Raw genomic sequence first — 17,720 nt, 5'->3', positions numbered from 1 at the left:
TACAAATTTTTAAAAACCCCAAAAAACAAAGGGAACTACAGCAAACTAAAGAGCTTTTGCACAGTGAAAGAAACTATCAACAAAATGAAAAGGCAGCCTACTGAATGAGAGAAGATATTTTCAAATGATATATCTGGTAAGAGGTTGATATCCAAAATATACAAAAAACTCATACAACTCAACATCAAAAAAACAAACAACCTGATTTAAAAATGGGCAGAGGATCTGAATAGACATTTTTCCAAAGAAGACATGCAGATGGCCAATAGACACATGAAAAGATGTTCAACATCACTAGTCATCAGGAAAATGCAAATCAAAACCACAATGAGATATCACCTCACACCTGTCAAAATGGCTGTTATCACAAAGACAACAAATAACAAGTATTGATGAGAATGTGGAGGAAAGGGAACCCTTGTGCACTCTTGGTGGGTTTCTAAATTGATGCAGCCACTATGGAAAACAGTATGGAATTTCCTCAAAAAATAAAAATAGAACTCCTGTGTGACCCAGCTAGTTCACTTCTGGGTATTTACTGGAAGAAAAAACTCTAATTTGAGTTATAATGTCTATTTCCACTATTTCCAATAACCAATATATGGAAGCTGCCTAAATGTCTATCGACAGAAGAATGGATAAGGAAGACATGATATATATACGATGAAATATTACTTGGCCATGAAAAAATGAAATTTTGCCATTTGCAACAACATGGATGGATCTAGAGGGTATTATGCTAAGTGAAACAAGTCAGAAAAAGGCAAATATTGCATGATCTCACCTGTATGTGGAATCTAAAAAACAAAACAAAATGAAATGAAAACAGACTCATAGATAGAACAAACAGGTGGTTGCCAGAAAGGAGGGTTGGGGGTAGGAGTGAAATAGGTGAAGGGGATTAAGAAGTAGAAACCCCCAGTTATATAATAAATAAGTCACAGGGATGTAACATACAGCATAAGAAATATGGTCAATAATATTGTAATAGCTTTGTATGGGGACAGATGGTTACTAGACTTTTTGTGGTGACCATTTCATAATGTAATGTATGCAAATATCAAATCATTATGTAGTTCACCTGAAACTAACATAAAATTGTATGTCAACTATATTTCAATAAAAAAAGAAAAAAATATGGTTGCAAAGTTTTGCAGCCCCTCCTCATTAAGAGGTAAAGTCTATTTCTCTCTCCCTTTAATCATGCAGCTTGTTTTAGCCAATGGGTCACAAGCAAGTATGACATAAGTAGCAGCTTGAAAAGTGTCCATGATGGTTTGTCTTCTCTTGCTGCCTTTGGAACCTAGAAGCCATGGGAAAAAGACAGGGCTGGTCAGCTAGATGCTGGACCTGTGTGGCTCACATGTCACTCCCCTAGTTTTACTCATAAGAAGAGCAGCTGTTGTGAAGTTTCAGGCTCCTGGGTCAACCAATAAACTTTCCATTCCTGGGCTTGCATTTCTTGACCTCAGGATGTAGAATCACGTGGGATGTTAGTCATGTCTCTGTTGGGGATGTATAGACAGATGGTCAGCATCCAAAACCTCCAGGTCGAGGACCACCTGCTTGAACAGGCAGTTGTGTGAAATGAGCTCTGACATCCGAATCCTACCATTCACTCCTTCTCTGCTCCAGTGACCCCCTCCAGGAGTGATCCACACCAGGATCCCAAGCCAGGTGGGATACAGCTCTGGTCATTAGTGTGAGCAAATGCCTGGCGACCTCCTTCCTTACCCGCCGAGGACACAGGTCTCCTCCGGTTGACAATGATGGGGAGGATGAGCGTTGGGTGAGGAGGCCCTGAGGGGAGCTTCTTGGACCACATTTGTGCCCCTGGGTCTGTAGTTCAGACTTGAAGTCCACTTGACCAGCTGGTAGGCAGAACAGAGCCAAAGGCCCTGATATAAGCTGGTGTGCTCAACTCACAATGCAGGAAGCCATTGAATATCCTGACAAAGAGCAGCATGAGTGGAGACTGACCTACATACTACGATTCCTCTGCTGTAACCAAACTACCATCGATGGGGCGGCTTAAACCGCATTTATTTCTCATGGTCCTGGAGGCTGGGAAGTCCAAGATCAAGGTGCAGGCCAATTTGCCTCCTGGAGAGAACCCTTTTCCTGGTTTGTAGATGGACACCTTATTGCTGTGTCCTCATGTGGTCAGGAGACAGAAGGGAAGCAAGCTCTTGCAGGTCTCTTTGTACAAGGACACTGATCTCATCATGGGGGCTCCACCCTCATTACCTAATTACTTCCCAAAACCCCACCTCTGAATACCATCATATTGGAGATTAGGGTTTCAACGTATGAAGTTTGGGGGTATGCAAACATGCAGTCTGTAACACTGCCATACTACAGATACGGCCAAAGAGAATCCAGCTCTGACCAGGTTGTTGACCTCTCTCCTCTTGGAGAGGAACTGGAGAGGGGACAGAAGGGCAACTGGGAAATCTTCACCCCTTCCCCAACTCTGGCACTTCCAGTGAGGACAGAGAGCCAGAAATGACCACCCCCATGGACCAAGGTGGGAATGTGGGGAGAAGGAAATTATTAGCCTCCTTGAACACCCTCAAACTCCCCTGGGTCTGCTCTCTTGACACCCAGGGGGCTTAACACCAGTGATCCCAAGGGTACCAGCTGTGTCCCCAAGCTTCCCTGGGGATGAGACCCAACATCATGTTCTGCTCTCACCTGGTACCCAATTCTGCCTCTGCCTTCAGAAACTTCTGAAACAATTAAAACAGATAGTAACAAATTCTATGTCCAAATTATACCCCAAGCCAAAAATTCACCACTATTCTCTTTCTTTGCCGTGCCGTTCAACATACACAAGGCCATGCTGGGTATTGGACCCCTCGTGCTCTATCATTACGGTCTGTTATGAAATGTTTTCAACACTGACATGAAACCATCAAAATTTCAGATCACTTGTTAGCAAAGTAGTACAGTGACTTTTCCTATAAATTAATTGATAACTATTCAGGAGGGAGAGTGTTCTAATAAGTAAGCACGAAGTCAATATTTTAGGTATGAAATAGATAATTTTGGGAGCTAAAGACAGAGAATAGACTGAAACCAGAGAGGCATTATTCCAGGAGGCAGTCGCCTAGCTGGACAGATGGCGACTTTCTCAATTCCTGAGATGCTTACACAACAAGCCACAAAGCCAATGACATTTTGCTCAGAGAAATCTGAAATTTCCATTAACAAAATTCATTTATCAAATGACACCAAGGAGTGGCACATAACATCATTGATGTATGTTAGTAAGGGTTGTGCTTTATGACTCAAAGTCTGTGATGTTCAGAGCAACGTTGGCTCTTGGCTGATGTGTAGGAGGGAGAAGCCCGGGGAGACGGCTCGTGCTGCTTTCGCCGTGTGAGCCTGGATGTGGTCTGGAAAGCGAGCATGGGAACGGTCTGAGAGGACTGTCTGTACTAGTCTGTAGTGAGGGAGGTGCTGCTTTATTGAGACATTTATTAACCCTGAATGGCCAACCCACAGGATCCTGACATCATGAGGTCTCCTGCTCTCAGTTCAGTGTTGGAAGAAATGGTGAAACTTGGAAACAATCAGATTCCAGCCACTGAGTTTATAGGATCAGCACGCTGTGTGAAGAAATGGCTGGAGGGTACAAGAATCTGCTTCCTCACCCTGGTGTCTTTCAAGGAGAAGGCTGTGTCTGTGAATTTTTGAAGGGAGAGATCTTTAAAACCTCACTTTCATTACCCCAATAGTGTCAGCTCAAATCATGCTATGATTTTGAGTGGTTTGATTAAATGGTATATTTCAGGAATAATTAAATGTCTTGAACAGCTAGAATCTAACACCACAGGGCTATTTTTTTTTTAATTGAAGTATAGTTGATTTACAATGTGTTAATTTCAGGTGTATGGCACAGTGATTCAGTTTTATATATATATATTTCTTTTTCAGATTATTTTCCCATATAGGTTATTACAAAATATTGAGTATAGTTCCCTGTGCTATACAGTAAGTCCTTGTTGGTTATCTATTTTATATATAGGAGTGTGTATATGTTAATCTCAAAGATTAGACCTAGAAATTATCATACTAAGTGAAGTAAGCCAGACAAAGACAAATATCATATGATATCACTTATATGTGGAATCTTAAAAAAAAAAACCAACAAATGAACTCATTTACAAAACAGAAAGAGACCCACCGACATAGGAAACAAACGTATGGTTACCAAAGGGGAAAGCGGGGAAGGGTAAATTAGGAGTTTAGGGCTATTTTTTTAAAGATAAAATGTCTAGGTTTGTAAAAGAAAGCCACCCATGGGCAGACGGCTGAAATGCCAGTAGTTGGTCTCTTCCCTGCTCTTCATTTTCTTTACTGGTCAGAGAGTGAAGGCAATGAGAAATCATTATACAATAAAACCCACATCCAAACGCTGCCACAAAATTGAAGAAGTACTTTCCAGAACTGAATGTATCCCCTGAGTAGATATGAAGTTACTACAAAAGTAATGCATGTTCTTCAGGAATTTTAAAACAGATGTAAAATAAAAATGAAAGCCCTCCCCCAACACCTTCCTCCTCCTGAAAGAATCATTCCTAATGGTTTCAAATGTTCCATTCAAGCTTTGCTTCAATGCATATGCAAATACTTACATATCCAAACTCACACACACATACAGACTGAAAACCAGATGTCAGATGAGGAAATTTGTCTTTCAAGATTCAAATAAAATTTTCTGGGACTTCGTGCCACATGTGGTGGGAATTCCACATTCCTCCCAACCAGTCTGAGAATTTGATAAGGGAAGGAAATAGGGTACCATTTTTTCTTAGTCCCCTTTGTTTGTTTGTTTGTTTTTAAACATCTTTATTGGAGTTTAATTGCTTTACAATGGTGTGTTCGTTTCTGCTTTATAACAAAGTGAATCAGCTATACATATACATATATCCCCATATCTCCTCCCTCTTGCGTCTCCCTCCCACCCTCCCTATCCCACCCCTGTCCCCTTTGTTTTTTAGCTCAGTTTTCACCCAGTTACTTCAGAAAATGATGATTGCTTTATCCCAAACATACTAATTTCTTCCCTTAAGCCTCAGGTGCAAAAGCTGAGTTAATTAGACTCTTTAGTTCATGGATCATTGTTATCTGTGGTCCCTGCTAAGTCACCCATCTGCCTGTCTTTCCGTCTATGCATCTATCCATTATCTATCTATCTATCTATCTCTCCATCTACCCATCCATCAGCCATTCATCCAATCATCATCATTCGTCCATCCATCTATCCATCCATCCATGCATCTACCTTTGTCTGCCTACCTATCGATCATCTATCTATTATCTATCTATCTATCTATCTATCTATCTATCTATCTATCTATCTATCATCTATCTCTCTCTCCATCCGTTCTTTTTACGTACTAAACATTTCTGCTGCTCCCCTTTCCTGTTAGTAAAATCATTCTGTTGTACTTCCTTCTAAATCGGATCTTTTTTTTGGTATGTGTTATTACAAAATGTGTACTTTTGAATCATGCACATGTATTTTTAATTTATGTAAATTGTATTGTTTTAAGTGTTTCACAGCTTTTCCCCCTCCATTTTCACTCACCCTTTCCACCTACACAAGGCATCTGTGGGATTAGCAGATTTACTAATTAGCAAACAACTGAGGAATTTTATACGTTGTGTTGCTTAGCTTCCTCTCTCCTAAAGACTTCAACTTGTTCTGCTTTCAGGGTCCCTTCCCCTTGAGTTCCCCTCAAAAATTTCTCTATTTGGCTTGGACTCATATGTACTATATATATATTATCACATATATTCAGTCTCATTAATGCTCTGCTAAACAATAGCCCACCTGGATCTCTCTCAGTCTCAGTGCAGAAGTGGTGGCGGGTATCAGAAGGTCCCCTGTCCCTTTGCTCTCTCTCCCAATATCTGCAAGTAGAAGGGGTGCTATTAGAGATTTATGTTCCTGCAGATGTGGCTATAGTTGCTTTTATTAGAAGGAATACATAGCTATAAACAGGTTTTAATATTAAATAACAATGTTTCTCTCTTCTCTACTCACACATAGACTTACTTACTCATTTATTTTCCCTACTAAAATGAGATCCTACAGTACATGTGCATTCTGTATTTTTAAAACATATTCAGAATTACCAGCAAAGGAACCCAAAACTCATGGCCTGATGGGATGTGGGGAGCAGTTAAGGGCTGAAAGTATTATCATTACAGTTAGAAATGAGATTAATTACATATGGAGCGTCCTCAGGCAAGAATGTGGCAGAAATGCTTAGACGAGTGTACACATCCATTTTCATGTCGTTATAGTGGGCATTTCTTACTGAGGCTGTTCAATATCTAATTACCATATATTTGGGGGGATTTTTTAGATAGATGGGAAGCAGGACTCCACCTCACACTTTACAGGCAGCCAGTGAGGGACAGCAAACTAGGTGACTTCACCTGGAGCTTTGTATCACGAGCTGTCCTGGCTGCAGCAATGAAAGGCCACCACAGCAGCACCAAACCAAGCACAGTGGTACCCACTGTCCCCAACCTCATACAAGCGGGCAGCTCCTGGTAAAATGCTGGCTGTGTGCCTCTCCTATTTTCTCTTGGGTCTGGTTCTGCAGCCTTTTATCAAGCTTGAGAGCCCCCTGTTACCCTTTTCTTGTGCCAGAGTGGGTTTCTGATATAAGCAGAAGCCTTGGAAGTTGGACCAGAAGGGCAAAAGGCATATTGGTTATTCAGGAGAGAAAAAAGATGAGATAGAGCTAAGAAACAGGAAATAAGATCTCTGGAATCTGTATCCTGGTGCCCAGAGCATGAACAATAACCTGGTGAACTTCAGGATTTAAAATACAAGACTGTAATTAGGAGGTGGCAATGGAAAAATATACCCAAGTCAAAATGCAGAGACCTTTAAAGAGAATAAGAGTAAGATGTCAATGGAAGCAACCTAAGTGTCCATCGACAGATGAATGGATAAAGAAGATGTGGTGCATATATACAATGGAATATTACTCAGCCATAAAAAGAAACGAAATTGAGTTATTTGTAATGAGGTGGATGGACCTAGAGTCTGTCATACAGAGTGAAGTAAGTCAGAAAGAGAAAAACAAATACCATATGCTAAGACATATATATGGAATCTAAAAAAAAGAAAAAAAAAAAGGTTCTGAAGAACCTAGGGGCAGGACAGGAATAAAGACACAGACATAGAGAATGGACTTGAGGACACGGGACGGGGAAGGGTAAGCTGGGGCGAAGGGAGAGAGTGGCATGGACATATATACACTACCAAATGTAAAATAGATAGCTAGTGGGAAGCAGCCGCATAGCACAGGGAGATCAACTCAGTGCTTTGCGACCACCTAGAGGGGAGGGATAGGGAGGGTGGGAGGGAGATGCAAGAGGGAGGCGATATGGGGATATATGTATATGTATAGCTGATTCACTTTGCTATAAAGCAGAAACTAACACACCATTGTAAAGCAATTATACTCCAATAAAGATGTTAAAAAACCAAAAACAATAAAGGTGACCATGTAAAGAGGATCTAAAAAAAAAAAGAGTAAGATGTCAAGAATGTGTGTGCCTCAATGGAGAGAACTCAGGGTGTGAATAGAGGGAGAAGCCCTAGATAGTTGGCAACTTCCCCAGGCTGCCCAGATGGAGGGCATAGATGGTTCAATCCTGATGCTAACCCTCAAATGTCTAGATGGAGAGATAAGAAATGCAAGGAAGTGGAAATGGCATCCACCAGACTTTTGCCGGCATCTCATGAGACAAGGTCAGGGAACATCTGCTCAGCTTTAACTCTAAGAGTTCATTGTGAGGTGCACATAACGCAACCTTTAGAGTATCGTATATGTTATCTCTGAGTTTTTGAAAGCCAGGGAGAGGGACACTTGAGAAAGTTAGGTTTGAAAACTTCAGGAAAAAAAGTAGATCTTTTTGGAGGAGTTAATGAAAATGTTGAGTTCATTTATTTCCAGGTGCCAAACAGATTTTCTCATTTGAACGAGAAATAAACGTTACATAAATTATTTTTTAAATGAATACAAATAGTATCAATGAATAAATAGGCATAAAATATGTTCTGCTTTTAAGGAGAAAATAGCTATCTATTTTTACAGCTGTTTTTAAGATAGTACAGTTTTCTTGGGTTATAGAAATTCTTAAGATCACTTCACTCTTGAGAGAGCACAGAAAACTTCTTTTAATTTTAACCCTGAAATTATGAAAGCATATGAAGAAAGGAATTGATGTCCCTAGGAGTTTAACTTGGTGGGAACTTAAATGTACCTAAATGAAAAAAATGAATTATTAATCTGTGGGTAAGAAAATGCATGTAACTCATAATTGTTTATCCTTTGGAAAAGTACTTCTAATAAAAACATTAGAGATAAAATAAAATAAAATAAAATAAAATAGTGATGTTAATCATTAGTTTTGAAGGTAGATGCCATGGTGAGCTCAGGGTACTTCTCTCCTTCACCCCATCCCATCTCCTTTACCCCAGGCATCTAGAAAAGGCCACCATGTGAGTTCTCAGGTGACACTTTAGTTATTAGGTGGAACTTGAACCAGAAATGGTTGTTGCCAAGTAAGAGCAAAAATGGGACGAGAGCTGAAGTAGGAGATGCAGGATAAATCATGGGGAAGAAAGGTGTTGGGAGGGTGGCGGGAGGGAATAGGAGGGTCGGAGAGAGACGTGTTAGATTTTTCCTGCTCACATTATTTCAAATTACCTCCTGTACCTTCTTTAGCATCAGTGAGACCTCCGTCGTAAAACCTAACCAAACCCAGCCTCAATAGTGAAACGTCTTGCAATAGTCTGAATACAACATAAAATGAAAGATGGAGAAAAAGAATACCATTTTAACTCCACATCTTGTTACTTCAAATGGTTTTTAGAAGATTAGGTTTTTAAAATGAGAACCAACCACCTGTGTCAACATGATCTCATGCTTTGCTCTGCCTCTGCCCATGAAAGATAAAATACACCCACCAGTAACTTTGCTCTTTGCTTCAGAAACTTCCTGAAGATCAATTTGTCTGAGACAACACTGCTCACTTAAACAACTCACTTATAAACACCAGCTTACCTCTCAAGACTTGCTTCAAGAGTCTCACCTCTCATGTCCATCATTGTGAAGTCACTGTGTCACTGACTTTGTCCAGACCCAGTCAGTTTCCTGCCTCAAAAAGTCTGCCTCACCCAGACCCTACTGGCCTGTAGGTGTCCTGCTCTCACTCCCCGCAATCACTGCTGAGACACTGGCCAGGTGTGTTCCCCCTTTCTGCAGTGAACCCCAATAATCCTAGTTTTGCTTTATTAGCAACATTTTGGTGATGTTTTGGGGAGTTCAGCAAAATATAAAATTCAGTCATTAAGCTTTATGTTCAGTATAATTTCAGTTGTAAACTTGTGTGACCTGCAGCAAATGCATGAACCCTTCTGAGCACCATTTTCCTTTGCACGGAAAGAGGGAACAATCCTGTTTCATAGGGTACTGTGAAGAAAAACAGCACAGTGTAGGGGACACAGTGCCTCTTGTAGCACTTTAGAAGGTGGCTGTCATTGCAATTCAGAAATGTCTTGATTTTAAGGCTGAGTTGAAACAAGGTTATTTGGGGTGGCTTGCTTTTTTGGTTTTGTTTTTTAACGAAACTGTAAGTAGAATTACAGAAGTGAGTCAAGCTCATGCCCTTTGATGAAAAGGGAATTTTACCTGTCAAATTACTTTCAGATAAAGGGAGAACTGGCTTCCTTGTCACCATCCTCAGTGTGCTCCTGTCCTGCTCAAGACTGTGCTCAAATTGGATTACATCTTAGTTCTTTTTCATGACACGGAATTTTTCTAAGCTGAATTTTAGTATGTTATTCAAATGCTAAAAAGTTGTTAAATAAAAATGCTCAATTTTCAAGTGTGCTTTTAATTTTAAATTTGGGAATAGAGTGTTATTAGTATCACTTTTGCGGAAGGAATGTAACAAGTGAAGTCCTTCTATCAATCATTTGCAACAGAATGTTACTCTTTCCATTTCTTCAGAGGCATCAAAGGCTGAGAGTAATGCAAGAGTTGCCAAGCATCCTCTAACCTGACCAAGGTGCTAAACCACCTACCAGAAGCAAGAGTGTCCAAAGCCACTTCTGCCAGCATTAGCCTATTATCCTTTTGCAGCCTACATAAAGGAAGGCTAAGAATTTATTAGATAGTTGGAAAGGGTGATAAATATACCAAAGAAGATTTTTGGAGATCATTGTCTGGAATTGTGACCTTCCACCCTCCCCCCATGGGAAGAATGTTTCATCTTCATCCTCCTTCACCTGAAGTCAAATGAGAGATCTTCAAGTGTGAGGGACGCTGAGACTGGTGTTTTGTGATTTAAGCAGGAAAATCTGAAGGCTGTGACCACACTGCCACACCTGGTGTAGCTGTGCCACACCTGGTGGCAGAGCTAAGAATCAGCATTAACTATATACAGGAGCATTTTGGGGTTGGGAGGCCAAGGATGGATGCCTTTTCTTCTGAACCCTAGGGTTCTCCCTAGAGGGGAGACTTCTTACCTGGAAAAGCACAGTGTGACTCTGGGAGAACGAATTGAAATGCAAAGAGGAGAAACAAAAAATAAATCAGTACAACCTAATTCTTCTTCTGCAGGAGTCCAAGCCCTAGGCTGGTCTGACAGAAAGATGTTTTAAATCAGACAAGAGTTTGGAGGTTTGACATTACACTTAACTTTTCAAAGCCAAGAAGAAAGAGACTATCCTTTTGTCATTATCTTCAATGAGTTGGAAAAGCAATGAAATTTTGCCCAGAATTTAATACAGAGATAGAAAGGAAGATTCAAGAGACCAGGCTTCCAGGGGTCTCAGAATGAAAAGTAAAATTGTACTTGGTTTTCACTATATTAAATCCAACTCTCTGAATACACGGGTTTACAAAGTTGATAGCAAGAAAAAAAAAAAAGAAAAATCCTTGACTCACATACACAACCTAATCTTTTTGCTTTCTTTCACCTTATATTTGTGTTAGGATGTAATTCTAGACCCATATCCCCTTGCAGAGTTTAATTATGTATCTGCAGATGATCTAGAGATTACAATATTTCTTACACTTAGTGGAAGTGTAGCTTCCAATTGTTGAGGTAGCTCTTGGATTATTTTTGTGCCATTCAGAAGGAAAAAGGAAACATCTGACTCTGATACCATCAAGAGGTAAGGTATTGGAGAAGTGGTGGAGGCAAATGAGCCCTCATAGGAAACAAAGGAAGACTGACCAGCAGAACCGGAGGAAAACCAGAAGCCAGGCCACGGAAGCCATGAGAAAAAATACCCTCCACAGTGTGGGAACCACCACGTGGAGTTGTGTTAAAGTTCGACCGCCATGAGGGTTGACAGAGGTCAGAATCCGGTGGGAGGGGAGTCATCGGTGTGTCTGGGTAGAGTGGTACACAAGGCTTCCAGGTACTGAAGAGTGAGTAAGGAAGCCTTCTGGAAGCAAGGTAGACCAGGCTGATGCCTTTCCCCCCACCTCCCACCCTACAAATGCACACAAGTAATTTGGACCAGGAGAAGAACATGCTCCTAGTAAATGCATAGCCACACTCAAAGCAAGGAGGGGAATCGTCAGATGCCCCAAACATAAAAAGAATTCAAAGCTAAGATGGCACTGTCCCACCAGTGCCAGGGCAGTCTGGGACCCTATGTTTGAGTTTTCATGTTCATATCAGGCAGGAGACAGGACTTTGGATGCATTTGAGTTAGGGAGATAGAACTGAGATGCCTGCATAAAGTTCTTTGTGTGAGGAGGGGACTAAAATTCGCCACTCACCAGAAACATGACAAGGAAGGCTTTTCTTTGGTTGGAGAAGAGCTATTCCTATGAGAAATAATCTCAAGTCAGGAGCTCACATGCAACAGATAAGAAGTGGAGTGGCCTGTGCGCTCTGAGAATCTGGAGCCTAGAAATGAACAGAATGTGTCTGGGGTGCAGAGCATCCTCTAAGACCCCAAACCAAATCACAACCAGTATCAGAGGTACAGTTTCCAGCTGAGGTACAGTATCTCATCCATGAAACCATGTCCACTGACAGTGAACTCACGATAAAAGATACAGACTACGTAGGGAAATTAGCCACCATGAGGAAGGACAGCATGTGCAGTGAATGGTATGATTTTTACTCCAAGAAATTAAAAAAAATAGGACAATCTATTAAAGATGACTCAAAAAAAGCATCTTTAAAATGATTACAGAGATAAAAAAAGACATGGAAACTATAAAGGAAAAGCTGGTAGTTTAAAAAAAGAACCAAATAGGCCTACTAGAGTCAAAAATATAGTTATTTAAAGGGAAAACTCAATGGGAAGATTCAGCAGTAGAGTAGACACAGGTGACAAAAAATATTAGCAAACTGAAAGACGAGGAACATCGGAATTCAGCAAGAGAGATGATGAGACGGAGGTTACGGAAGTATAAAAATTTAAGAGAAATAAAGACTGGAGAGAGAGTTATCACAGAAAGAGACAGACAGACAGAGAAGGAGGAAAGGGGCATGAAAATGGAGAAAAGGGAAAGAAAAACCTCAATCAATACCATAGTAGGAAAGGGGTAAATAAAATTACAGTCAATAACAAACACAAAATAATATCATAGAATTAAATGTGATCATTATCCCTAAAAATGGATCAAATTCACTTTTAAAAGAGATTCATACCTCATAGTGATTTTTAACATTAAAATACAGCAGGAGAAAAGAAATATATAGGCCAGTCTCACTTTTAGCAGTTTTATGGGGAAGTTTTACCAGGCTTGACGAGACCAGATTATCCTGGTGTTCCAAACTGTTCCAGAGACTAGAAAAAGCTGGAATATTTTCCAACTCATTTTATAAGTTAAGTCACTGAAATGAGACAAGGATAATATGATACAAAAAATTATAAAAGGAGCATAAATACAAAAATCCTAAATGTAATATTAGCAAACTGAGTCTAGCAATGCATTTAAAAGATTTATTTTTAAGTACGATGAAGTGAGATTTGGACCAGTAATATAAGAAGAGCTAAACATTAGAAGAGTGTTAATATAATTCATTATATTATCAGATTAAAAGAGAGAATCATATGGTCAACTCAATATACATAAATGTAGAAAACACATTTGGTAAAACTTATTACCAGGAAACGAAGAAAGCTTCCTTAATTTGATTGGGGGTATTTACCACAAAACCACAGTAAATCGCACATTAAATGCTAAAACCATGGGGATATTCTCTTTAATGCTCCTAAACATCAGACCAAAAAAACTATCGAGCTGTCACAGTTTCTATTTGTCATTTTACTGAAAGTCCCAGACACTGAAATAGCAAAAGAAAAATTAAATGAGGTAAAAAATTGGAAAAGCAGAAACCAAATCGTCATTATTAGCAGAGGATATGATTCTTGACATGTGAAATTGAAAGAATCTACATACTATCATTCTTTCAAAATGAATTCAGCAAGATTCTCGGATATAAAATCAATATACTAAAAGCAACAGCATTACGACATACTAGTAAAAACAAATTACAAAATTAATAAAATTAAATACTGATCTCATTCATGGTAACAAAGTTATGAAGCATATAGGAATAATTAAAAACAGGTTATTTGGAGAGAAAATAAGAAAATTCTATTTGAAGGATATCAAATATGCCTTAAATAAATGGAAAGAGAAAAAAAAAAGATAGGGGGAAAGATTATATTTACATATGGGAAGACTCAAATTCTCCCCAAATTAATGTGTAAATTTAATGCCAGTTCAAAAAATCTCTTAACAGGGTTTTTAATGAATGTGACAAACTGATTCTAGAATTTGTGTGAAGGATTAAATGGCCCCAAACGGCCAAACTATTTAAAAAAGAATAAGGAAGGACCCACCCAACCAAATATAGAGACCTATTATATTGTTACAGTATTTACAACAGTGAGTTACTGGCTCAGGAAAATACAAATACACCGGTGGAACAGAATCAAGATCCAAGGAAGATACCCACACACATATGGGAACTTGAGCTGCAACCATGATGGTATTTGCAGATCGATGGAGGAGAAACAGGCCATCTAGAAAATGGAGCAGTGACAATTGGCAATTCAATTGGATCAAAGACTTAAATGTGACAAGTACAACTTGAAAACTTCTAGAAGAGACTGTAAGCAAACATCATTATAACTTTGGGATAAAGGAATATTTCTTAAAGAAAACACACACACCAAAAAAAAAAAAAAAAGAAAGAAAGAAAGAAAAAGATAAATTTAATGAATTAGAAATTAAAAACTTCTGTGCAACAAAAGACATGCCAAAGTTAAGGCAGTCTCTGATTAGGAGAAGCAACATGCAATTTATATAATCTGATGAAAGATTAGTATTGGGATTAGATAAAGAAATCCTTTAAACCTAACAAACAAACACATGGACTGAAGATAAACACCCTGACAGAAAAATGAACAAAAGACATAAGTAGTCAACTGATAGCAGAATACACCCAAATGCCTAATGAACTTTTGAAAAGACATTCAGTCTCACTAGTAATTAGTGGAAATCCAAATTAATGTTGATTCAAACAAGATGAGATACTTGCTTCTCACCTTTTCAAATGCCCAAATTTGAAGAGAAGGTACTACAAAATGAAACTATCAAGCAAAAGTAATTTTGTAAAAATTTGCAACTAGTTTTCAAACATGGTTAGACCCACAAATACTGTCTTTGGCGCTGGGGGTAACTGGGCTGACATCATTGACTGGGCAGCCCCGGGTCTCCCCCAGCCCCACTTAATACACTTGCCTCACTTGCCCTCGGTCCTCACTGAAGCTCTAGGCCTATTCTCTCTCTCCAGATGGTGATGGGTGACCTTCTAGGTCGCATGGTCACCTGTCGATGGGCCTCTAGTGACTTCAATAACAGTGGGTATTTCGGACCCTGGGGCAGTCCGGTTAAGGAGACATTTGGAGGGCAGGTGACCCTTTGAGAAAGCCTCCTGAGCCAAGGGCTGTCCCTGAGACGTGGTCTGCCCACTCTTCCTCTGGAGACTGTCACAGACATCACAGAACTTCACCAGCCTCCCTGGCCAGCCCTTCACGGCTTAGTAAGAACCTCCGGGGAGCTCCCGCCCGCGGTTCCCTTCCCAGAGCCATCCCCCCGCAGAGTGAGGAAACTAGTTCAGCTTTTTAGTCTAAAGAGTCTACTTTGCTGCTCTTGTTCTGCTAAATGCCCCCTTCGCCCTGGACATGTGATGCCTCTCCTTTAGCTTTGAGTCTTTGGGGAGATACATTTCATCACTCAGACAAGCTAAAGAGGTTCCAGGGGGAAACGATGCGAAACATTGTGGTTAAATCTTTGGGGGGAACTTAGAGTCTGCATTTCCTGATCCTTCCATCTGAGGTTGACTGAATAGTTATTCTTTACCTGATCCAAGTTTCTATACTAAGCGATATAGGACAGTTCTCAATTACAAAGGTGTAGCTCTAGGATATGACTTTTTCCAGTTTTTGGAACCTAGGGGTGGCCCACCAAGGGGGTGTGGGAAAATCTAGAAAAGAAATGGCTTTGATTAGTATCTCTATCAGGAGCCTCCCTGGGGAACCCAAGTCTTTCCTTCCAAACTTCTCTCTTCACCTGACACATGACTCCGCTTAATCCTCATTTTTATTGTTAATAAAACAGTTTTATAGAAGAAAATATACTAAGAAGGAACTAGGACTCACTCCTAATTCAAAACAATCAAAGGAAAACATCTGATGAGTTCTGAAGCAGTTCTCTTTTTCTATGCATTTCACAAGAGTGTGTCACACATGAACTTCTGTGATCACTTTTTTCACGACCCTCATATTATTAGAATTGTCCTATGTCATCAAATACTTTCAGAAATTTGATTTTTCACACTGGCTAGTACACTAGCACTTTGGACACCCACGACTATTGGAAATATCAGTTTCCTACTTTTTACTGTTACAAATAATGCTACAAAGGGTATTTTATCATCAATCCTAGAGATGGACTTACGAGGTCAAAGGTGATATATGTGTTTACATCTTTTGAAAAACACAGTCACAGTGCCTTTGAGGACGGGCAGCCCAGGACCCATCCCACCAGCTGTGGGTGAGAAAACATCTCCCCCTTTTTTCAGAGTCCTCTGCAGCCTCAGCCCCTCATCGTAGCTGCAGGCTCAGCCTCTGGGCTTCTCTGCTGGCCTTGGCCCCACGGCACCGTCAGGACACCATACCTCCTTTTCGTCCTGGCCAGTGCTTGACCCAGGGCCTCCTGATGTGCTTAGTGATCAAGGTGGCCATTCCCCGGTCATCATGGAAGCTCTTTATTTGTCTCCCTCTGTGGAAACCTTGTCTATCCATCTCCTTCCAGCCCACGTATTTAGGGAACTGTGATGGGCCCCCATAGAAGTGGTTTGGAGGATCTCTGAGGGCTGAGCCCCCAGCGCATCCTTTCCTGCTGAGAATCAGGATTGAGCTCAAACACCTGGACTCTCTCTCATCTCGAAGGAGCTGTCTGGTCTCTCCAAAGCCACCCCACGGGAAGTCCGGGGAGGCCAGGACTGGCCACTTACATCAGCTTCCGGTTGAAGTCATCTCTGCCTGTCCCCAACACGTTCCTCGGCAGCCCCCCTCCTGTGCATCTCACTCCTCTCTGAAGACCCCTAAGGACTCCCCTCTGTCACCTGCTTAAACAGGTCGTCAAAAACTAACTGTGGATACAAAACGAGGCTGTGTTATATTTAGGCTTTTTCTCAAAACAACAAAACTTTAAAGAAGGGTCTCCTAAGAGAACTCTAATACTATCTTCTAGCATTTCCTTTAAAAAATTCCTCTTGTACTCAGTTTAACAAGCCCCAGGAGGCCTGGCCCATGGTTCTCTCTCCCAGCTGCAAAGCCCCTCCATCCACGTTTATTACTCTGTTCTTCTATTGGAGACAAAGTATCTTCACTGCATTTTCGTCTGCCATGTACATCCACGTGCCCTGTTTGCACAAACTGGCCAAGTCTTATGATGAGGGCCTAGTGATGTCTACAGTGGGGCAGGAAGCCTTTCTGGGTGGTCCCACAGAGAAATAATTTGTAATTTCCTTTGGAGGAATTAAAAAAGAGAACCCCGGAGCCAGGTCCACTGTCTCCATGGTGAACGGGATGTAAGGACTGGTCTGATTCACGTGTGCTGAGTCAGGGCGGGCCTTTGCGAGAACACTGAGATGTAGCCTCATCTGATCCGAGCCTCATCCAAGGCCAAGAGTGTGCAGCTCTCTTCTCCACGTTATCTGTAGCAATGCTGTGAGGATGGTCTCCCCGGGCTTCGATGAGAATCCTGTCGTCTTTCATTAGACTTTCAAAAGGCTTTGTCTGTCTATCCACGTCTACTTAGACGAAAACTATTGTAAATAAATGTTGCTTTGAATACGAAAGATGCTACAGATATGCTCTCTCCAATGGGGTGCAGATAAATGTTTAATAACCGATTCTCTGGGAAAACCCAAAACCGAAACCACCTGACTTGCAGTGTTTGCCAGTTTCCAGGGTGTCGATACTTCCACCGTGGCCAATTTTAAGCTACCCACATGAAGTAACTGAACACAGAGCTGGGGAGAGATACACAGTATCACACCACTATATAGTACTTGACCGTTTGGATTTAGTTAAATAAATAGTAGGTAATAGTGAACTGTAATACAATAAG

The sequence above is a fragment of the Balaenoptera physalus genome (genome assembly GCF_965194825.1).
Source record: "Balaenoptera physalus genome assembly, chromosome: 6".
NCBI lineage: Eukaryota > Metazoa > Chordata > Mammalia > Artiodactyla > Balaenopteridae > Balaenoptera > Balaenoptera physalus.
This window is presented reverse-complemented; position numbering follows the sequence as displayed.